The 8,977-nt window shown below is 35.0% G+C and overlaps 1 long non-coding RNA gene across 1 annotated transcript in view; it reads right to left on the reverse strand.

Annotated features, from left to right (window-relative positions):
• LOC148415129 (uncharacterized) overlaps window positions 1-8,977 on the reverse strand; it is a 61,880-nt gene that overhangs the window by 29,362 nt on the left and 23,541 nt on the right. Inside the window, exons 4-6 of the long non-coding RNA XR_015867510.1 lie at window positions 4,672-4,751; window positions 4,515-4,564; window positions 2,981-3,146 (exon numbers count right to left, since the gene is read on the reverse strand). This is a non-coding gene — a long non-coding RNA (uncharacterized LOC148415129). The remainder of the gene's footprint in view (window positions 1-2,980; window positions 3,147-4,514; window positions 4,565-4,671; window positions 4,752-8,977) is intronic.

The raw sequence follows: 8,977 nt of genomic DNA on the forward strand, positions 1-8,977 counted from the left end.
GGTGCAGAGGTTCCAGCCCTGGTAGAAATTCATTCACCCAAATACATCATAGCTTTTCCCTTCCTGCTTAGATTTGGATCGTTGCAACATTCAACAATTGAGTTGAACGTGGGGGAATCTGAATTTGTGCTGAGTGCAGCAGGAATAGAATCAATGTTTGAAGGTGTGACGTCAGTGGCAAAGATGGGTAAGACAGCTGAGAATGAGGCCAACAATGTGAACACAGATTCAGAACAGTTCACAACCAACTGATGTGCTGCATTATAGCACACATTAAAAGTGAAGGACCAATCACACTAATTCACTGAGGTATGTGCTTACAGAATCAGCTTTTTTGAACAAGTTAGTGCTTGAAAATTACACATTCTAATTGTGCAGTTTTAATAAAATGAGGTGTGTTTTCTGAATATTGTGCACCTGTTAACCCTCGTCCATCAATGAGGGGCGGCAGCTGCCCCGTTTCTCAATCACGGAGAAACAATCCAGACAAGAATTTCACACGGTTATCTTTGTCGTCAAGGCCAAAGGAAAAAGAACAATGCTATGACGACACCATGAGATAAAGGGTGTAGACCTCTCGGGGATCAACAGTTGAATGAGTGAAGTAAGTCCATGACCTTCAGGCTCATTTAACAACAGCTGCAACAACTCAGGCTCATTGACTGACCTTCGGTGAACTTTTTGATTGGGTGAACACAGCTGAATGTTTGAAAACTCATTTATTGGAAATAACAGTTTTATTTCATTTTTTTTTCAAATTCCAAATGGAAAAACAGGCAAGTTAAGAATCTAGAAATTATTTAGGTGTTAAATTTATTCTATCTCACTGGGGATGAATTGGATTTAACAGTTGTCCAACAAATTTTCACAAAGCATTTTCACAAAACCAGAATCAAGTTGCAGTGTGGACAAAAATAAGAGTTTTCGACAGAGATGTCTATTTGGAGAGTACCTCTTTAAGGTCTGGATTTGCATTCCCCAGCAACCAAAATGTCCGACTTGAATTTGAAGTGTATGAAAAAAATGCAGTTAGAAGCTGATACACATAAAGGTTCCAAAACTCATTTTTCTAAAAAGTAGGGATTTCAACTTCACAAGATTCAAAGTACTATAACTTTATCAATATTAAGCTACCTCCATGTAGTGTACATCATTTTTAAAGGGGATCTAGTGTAGAAGAATATATTAATATATTTTTACTTTCTGATAAGCCTGATTTCGTGAAAATCACATCTATATCTACACAAACTTACATACATATACTGTATGTGTGTGTGTGTATATATATATATATATATATATATATATATATATATATATATATATATATATATATATAAATATGTATGTATGTATGTATGTGTGTGTGTGTGTGTGTGTGTGTGTGTGTGTGTGTGCGTGTGCGCGCGTGTGTGTGTGTGTGTGTGTGTTTGTTTATTTATTGCACCTTTATGCACAAACTCCATCAGCCCCACTCCTGCATTCTTGCTAAAACTACTACTGTACATGTGAAAGTACGGAACCATTAAGCAACCCATGAGGATGCACAATTGGGAAAATGACAGACAGACATGGTTTTTGAACAACTATGACCGCAACAAAGGTTTTGTATTTTTTTTTTGGCTTGTCACATAAAACTTCATTGTACACTCAGTGTTCTGCACCAGAGGGAAAGGTTTGCACATGAGTGCAGCTTGGAGGAAAGGACAAGAGCTTACTATATTTGGACTGCTTTCTTTATAATGTTGATTTGAGCGAACAACTGCGTTAGTTAAAATACTGAGACCTGATAATGAATGAACAAGCTACAGTGTTATCAAGAACAACTCTAATGCCTAATGTTTTAGACATTAAATGCATTCATCTGCGAAGAGAAAAATTATACTAAAAAAGGACTATTTTCTTGCAGCATGGCTAATAATGCTGCTTAACCATTTTGTGTAAAGCATTTAAAAAGAAAACATTGTGTAATTGTTTTGTCTGGGGACTTGCATGTAGATGTATTTTCAGCAAGCCTGCTTGTTGAGGGCTCTCACCTCATGTCATGTCATCGCAATAACTTTTAGAGTTGTGTTGTTGCGCTCCACACAGGAAGGCCAGAGCAAGCTGGAATTGAACTTGGGACTCTGAAGTGTGAGGTGAATATGCTTAACACTCTTCCTCTTCCTGCTGCCCTTAATGTTAATGTTCCAAATCAATTTATAGTTATTATTATTTATTTGTTTATCGTAAAACAGGTATAAAACATTGTGGTGATTTTTGAATAATAATTAATGTTGACAGCAACTAAAAAAAAGATTAGCACTCTCCCACTGACTTTGACAATAAGAGCGCCACTGCATCACCTGATGCTGTAGATGTGCAATCACACTTCACAAGCAAAAGCAAAGCCTGTTCCCGGGGTCATACATGCCCCCCAGGCATCGCATGGCACGCCCCACTATTTGAGAACGACTGTTGTAGAATAATAGCCATCTGTGGGAGGTAGGGGGCCACACAACACAACAAAAAGAAATAAGAGAGCATGCTTCAAGGAGAGAATGGCAGCATCCATTGCGAGTAGATTGCATAAAAAAAGAAGGAATGTAACAACCACACTGCTTTTATGTCACCCTCGGGGCAGGAGGAGATGGGCTTAATAAAATGATTTATTACTCGCAGAAGCTGGGCGAAACTCAAGAGCTTGAACATGCTCTTGACAGGTGACACAAATTACACTAACGACAGACGCCAGGGAAAAAGAACGCGAACCTAAAAGCAAAATAAGTAAAACTCCCAAATCTAAAGCCAACAGGAAAAATCCAGACAGAACGTGACACCAAAAGCAGGTCAGTTTTAACCAGATTGTATGTTAAATTAAAAATCGCACTTTAATATAGGAAAATAATGTTATTTCTTTGTCACTAATTGAATGTGAACATGATAAAATTCCGAAAATATTAAAAATGAAAAAAAAAAATACATGAAATGATGGACTCACCACAAAGCGTGTCTTCCACTTCTTTCAATACAAAATCCATTCTTTCTTTCTTCAGAAAGACTTCAATGACTTGCTTGTAGAGTTTTTGCGCTTCATTTCCAATAATAAATCCTGACATGGACGCCAATGCTGGAAGTTGGGTCGGTCCAATTTCTGTTTTGTTCTTCTGGCATTGTGGGTTAAAAAAACAACAACAAAAAAAAGCGAGTGGATTTGAATTTTCTGTGAAATGTTCGCGGTTCTGGCGTTTTTGTACGCTGTGCTTATGGTTGCTGTTAGCTTACGGTTGAGCAACATGCGTTTTTTTTCTTTTAAAACATTATTTAACTGCTTCCAAAGTTAATCATGGTGGATCGATATAGCACCGCTTTCGTGCAGTGAGCATCCAGTCACGTCACGTTCAACTTGAGGCCTCTAGATGGCGAACTTATGGCTCGATTGACTTATTACAGTTGTCTATTAAGCATTAGGGTCACTGACATATCCATCTGCGCATGCGCAGAAGCCCACACCATGGCTAAAAGCTCTAACATAAAACTACAGCACTGCAACGAGCGTAACCAAATGGATATAAAATGACACGAAAAGAACAGTATGGAGTATGGAAAGTAATTTTATATATATATATATATATATATATATATATATATATATATATATATATATATATATATATATATATATATATGTAAAACTGTAAAATGTGAAATTGACTTTTATTATAGTTATTAAAATTATTATAGTTAATTATAGTTATGATAGGTTATTTGGGCTAGCACAGTAGGGCTTGTAGGCCCTGAGGGCCCACCACTGTGTGTATACGTATTATTTCTTTTTTTTTTTAAATTATTATTATTTTCTTCTTCTTATTATTTTTTTATTAATAGCCCGAATTATTTCATGGACCTCCTGCAGTCAGGCCACGGATCCCAAGGCATCCCCAAACCCCATTTTGAGAACCACTGTACTATAGTACAGCACAATGCGAATGTTGTTCATATAAAAAATACTATATTGCATGTGGTGATTAAAACATAACTAAACATGCATACATGTAAATATTATGTATATATATATATATATATATATATATATATATATATATATATATATATATATATATATATATATATATATATATATATATATATATATTTGTATATTTTTACAATTTACACTCTTAATTTGAAGCTCTGTAATATAGCAGAGTTATACAATATCCAAATATACCTTGAACATTGTAAAAAGAATAAACCACTCACAATTACAACGGGAAAAATATGCTTCTCAATTTCACTTAAGAAATACATTACACTATTTTACTATTTCTGGTGTAGAAGATAGCCAATTTTCACTTAGTGAACATTAACTTTCAGACATATTCAGTTGATGTTGCAAAATTCCATCAGCAGAGGGCACTTTCTAACTTGATGAGGTGATACGTGTTAAAACAATGCAAAGTGTTAGGTTTTTGTTGTTGTTGTTTCCCTTCTAGTTTGCAGAATAAACCATATAATAAACTGGTATTACTAACCTGTAAATCAGTGGTGATTTTTTGTCTTTTTGGATCAGCTCTCAAGAGTCCTGAAAGGAACAGACACAGACTTGAAATGAACATGAGCAGCTTTGGTCAGAATGGCACACATACATTACCCATTATCGTGACTTAAAATGTTCTTTTCTTGAATTACTTTCAGCATAATGTTGCCATATCCTCCTCTGCATTTCCTGGACACATACTGTATCTTGAGTCCACACAGTGGTCCACAGACTAAGCGAGTGAGTAAAAAAAGACAAGACAAGAGAATCAACTCCAGTAATCCTCTAAGTGAATTTAACACCCCCTTGAACGTTTCTCAGTTTGTAAACAACACATTCTATTAATATCTTTGTGGGCTAGTATTTCATACTCGAGAGGCAAGGTTCCTCACACCTTCCTTCATGTGCTCATTATGAAAGACAAGTGACAGCTGAGTATGAGACCTTTCATGCAATGCAAAGTCTGGATACCGTCTAAGCAAGGCCACTGAAAATGTTATTGCTAAGGTAATTAATTCAAGTGTTTCAAGATACAAAGAGACACAGAGAGGAAAGCCGCCAAAGATGCAAAGTTTCCGTGTGATATTCACTTCTTAGTTGCCATTTTCATTGTCATTTCTTCTAACAAAGGAAGCCTCATATTTAAAAATTACAACTTCTTTTTCACATCATTGCATGTGTTTGATACTGTAAAGTATATGATTTCCTCATTTCAAGAGCTCAAACAGACATTGTTGAAAGCTTGTGGCGCTGTCACCTGTCATTGTGAATCGATGAAGAAATTCAAATAGGGCCTGTCAAACTGTGTCCCCAAGCTGTCGTCTGAATGACTAAACTCCCAGGGGTCGCGAGGAGGAATCTAACAAGTTATCTTTGTACTCAAGTGTACACAGAAGACAACAATGCCATGCCAACAGCTACTAAGCTTGTAATGTATAGATCAGGGGTGTTAAATTCATTTAAGCTTGCGGGTCGCATGGAGGAAAATGTATTCCCAGGTGGGCCGGACAAATAAAATCATGGTTTATATTTATATAACTTTAAAAATACAACTTCAAATGTTATATATTGTTTTAATACTGTCAGCAACATCACAATTACTCTTCAAACATTAACATTACTATTGATCATAAAACATTTAAAGTTTTTTATTTTGGAAAAATAATCAATTCATTTTTGTATTTTACGTTGCAGAATCATCTCTTGGGCTAGAATATTAATCTTTTTAATTCTTTATTTATAACTTTTCAATCTTTACTTAAAGGAACAATTTACATGTTCCAATATATACAGTACTAACATAGTTCCCCAAAATTGCCCCATCTCAAAACAAAGAAAAAAGAGCAAAACAGTAAATAAAAATAATTTACATAAAAGGGAAGCCAGAACAATGAAAGGTGGATAATATCGTCAACACGGAGTGACCAAAACCTTATCATTGTCACCAGGGAGTGACCAAAAATCTGTTTTACATAAAGATTAAATGAGGTGTTTCATTTGTATGTACCTTAATCATTTTTCCCAACATTCTTTGAACCAATCATGTTTCTGAATTACACGTGCAGTTAAGTCTTCTATTTTATATATGTCCATTGTTATATCCCACCACGTCGACGAAGCGGGAATATCCTGTGTCAACCACATCTCTGTTATGGGCTTTTTGCTTGCCTCCATTAAAACACCAAGTAAATGTTTATCCTTTTTACTCCATTGTTGAGGAAGATGACCAAAATACACAGTTTTCATTTCAAATGGAATGGTATATTTGAAAATGTCTTGTGCACCATGAAAATCTTTCCAATACTGTCTGATGAGCAGGAAATCCCACAATACAGTACTGTATATGAAAGTGATTGGCTCGTTGAGCTCCACACTTTCTACTAAAGTTGGGAGGACGCCCATCATAATGTGTCGTTTGACATGTGGTGACAAAGTATCTTATAATGGTCTTCCATGCAAATTCTTTCCAACTCTGGGAGTTTGTCGAGTTCCATATTAGTTTCCATATTGTAGACCCTTCCTCTCCAGTTATTCTAATGTCTCCTTCTTTCTCTCACGTTGTCTTGACATGTTCAGTGGAGGGGGAGTTGTGTCTTGTCAACCATTTATACCAAAATGAGATAGCCTTCCTATTTGTCTTTCCATCATACAGGTTTGTGAATATTTGCAATATGTCATTGTTTACCTCAGATTTTGCGTTAATATTTGTATGTATATAATGACGCAGTTGTAAATCCTGCCTCTCCAAAGCATATTCCTTTAAGTGTTTAAAAATTGATGACTTTCCTGTCCTTAATCAATTTATTTATAATTGTTATTCCTTTGGAGGGCCAAAATTGAAATCTTGCATCCAGTTTATTTGGTAGAAAATCAGAATCATACGCAATCCATTCCAATCTTGCCATGTCTTTTCTCAAATCACTTTCTTTAACTATACTCTTCCAAATGGATAAAGTACATTTAACCCAGGGGTTTTCCACAATGTCAATATAATATTGGATGTTTGCATCAGCCAGGATTGCTTGTATTGGAAAAGGAAAGATCATTTCCTCAAAACCTTTCCACTGACAGTTACAGGATATATCACACCAGTCCATCAACACTTTCATCTCTGCTGTCTATAATAATTCTTAAGAAATGGTAGCCCCAGTCACTCCTCTCTTTAGGCAATTGCAGTGTCTTAAAGCTGACCCTCAACTTCTTTCCTTGCCATTAAAATCTGGAAATCATCTTGTCCCATTCATTAAATTGAGCCTGGTCAATTTGTATTGGCAGAGTTTGAAATTAAACATAATAGTTTGCATAGGAAAACCATTCTGATTGATTCAATTCACGAGTATAATGATAAGTATGGAATTAGGTTCCACTTTTTTAAGTCATCATTTATCTTTCTATTCAATGAGACATCATTAAATTCAAACATTTTTGTATGGTCTTTTGGTATCATGATACCCAGATATCGTAAAGAGCCATCTTGCCATTTCATAGGTTACTTAGCTGTTAAATCTGAAGGTGGATTGTAATTATGTATATGTAAGCGTTTGGGTTTGATTCATATTTATCTTATATCCAGAGAGCCAACCATATTGTTTGAATAATTGCATAAGTATTGGAAGGGAATATGTGGGTTTTGCTAAATAAATCAAAATGTCATCTGCGTAACAAGTCAGTTTGTGCTCCCTTTCTCAAATAGTTGAACCCTTAATGTATGGATTTTGTCTTACATATCGAGCCAACGGTTCTAAATACAAGGCAAATAACAGCGGAGAAAATGGGCATCCCTGTCGTGTGCCCCTTTCTAACCTGAAAGTGCTTGACAAGTAACCCTTAATTTTTATTTGTGCGGTGGGACAATCACGGGCTAGATTAAAACCCTTGACAGGCCAGAACCGGCCTACATCAATCCTCACGTAAACTAGAAACATGTTTGACCGATTGAAACATTTGCTGATCAAAAAAGTTGTTCTAATAAACATTTTTTGACGCGTTTCAGCAAAATGAAGATTAGTAATTAAATATGTACTTGGTTTAAACAAATTGATGACTTAGTAGTTTTGAAACGAGAACTAAAGGATAAAAGTTTGTTGACTACTAACCAAAAACTAACCAAAACATATAGCAAAATCTCATCTTTATTATTTACCAAATATGACAAGTTAAAATTTTGAACATTAATTTAGCAAGGCATCATGGAAATTGACATGATTTGCTTTTGAAACCCACAGAAAATGATGTGGCGGGCCGGATATGGCCCCCGGGCTTTGAGTTTGACCATAGTAGAATTGTATGATCCAACTTATGTTATGTGCAACCTCTCGTTACCTGTCAAGTTAATGATTTATTTTTGTGAACACATCTGTATGATGATCCCAAAAGAGGAAACTTTAAGTTGAATATTTTTTTGTCGATAAATATTTCTTTCTAATTATTTCTTTTTTAGAACAAATTTGACACTTTATGTTGATTATTTTTTGTGGACAAAAATGTATTAATAATTTATTGTTTACTTTTTACGCTTATTGTTCTGGCCAGATCTGTAATGAAACTCCAAAACAGGATGCTTTATGTTTAATATTTTTCAGTTTTATATATATAATTTTGTTTTATTATTTCTTTTAGAATAGGTCTGGCACTCTATGTTGCTTTTTTGTGGAAAGATATTTAAATTATTTCTTAAATTATTTCTTTTTGATAACAGTTTACTTCTATGATCCAAAAGAGGATACTTTAGGTTGATTATCTTTTTGGTGGACCAATGCAAATGAATCATGAATGGGTCAAAAGTTTAATTAATCAGACACTGATGGAATCTTTGAAGTCTTTTTTTTTTTTTAACCAAAAACTGCTTTGCACTGAAAAGTTGAGAACCACTGCTTTATTACACCAGGGTTGTGAAAAATGTGGTCCTTGAGGGCCAGTATTTTACATTTATTCAAATTTTGCGTCCTCCAACACACC

Source organism: Hippichthys cyanospilos, chromosome 12, assembly GCF_059441005.1.
Source record: "Hippichthys cyanospilos isolate Australia breed blue-spotted pipefish chromosome 12, RoL_Hcya_1.0, whole genome shotgun sequence".
In the NCBI taxonomy this organism is placed as follows: domain Eukaryota; kingdom Metazoa; phylum Chordata; class Actinopteri; order Syngnathiformes; family Syngnathidae; genus Hippichthys; species Hippichthys cyanospilos.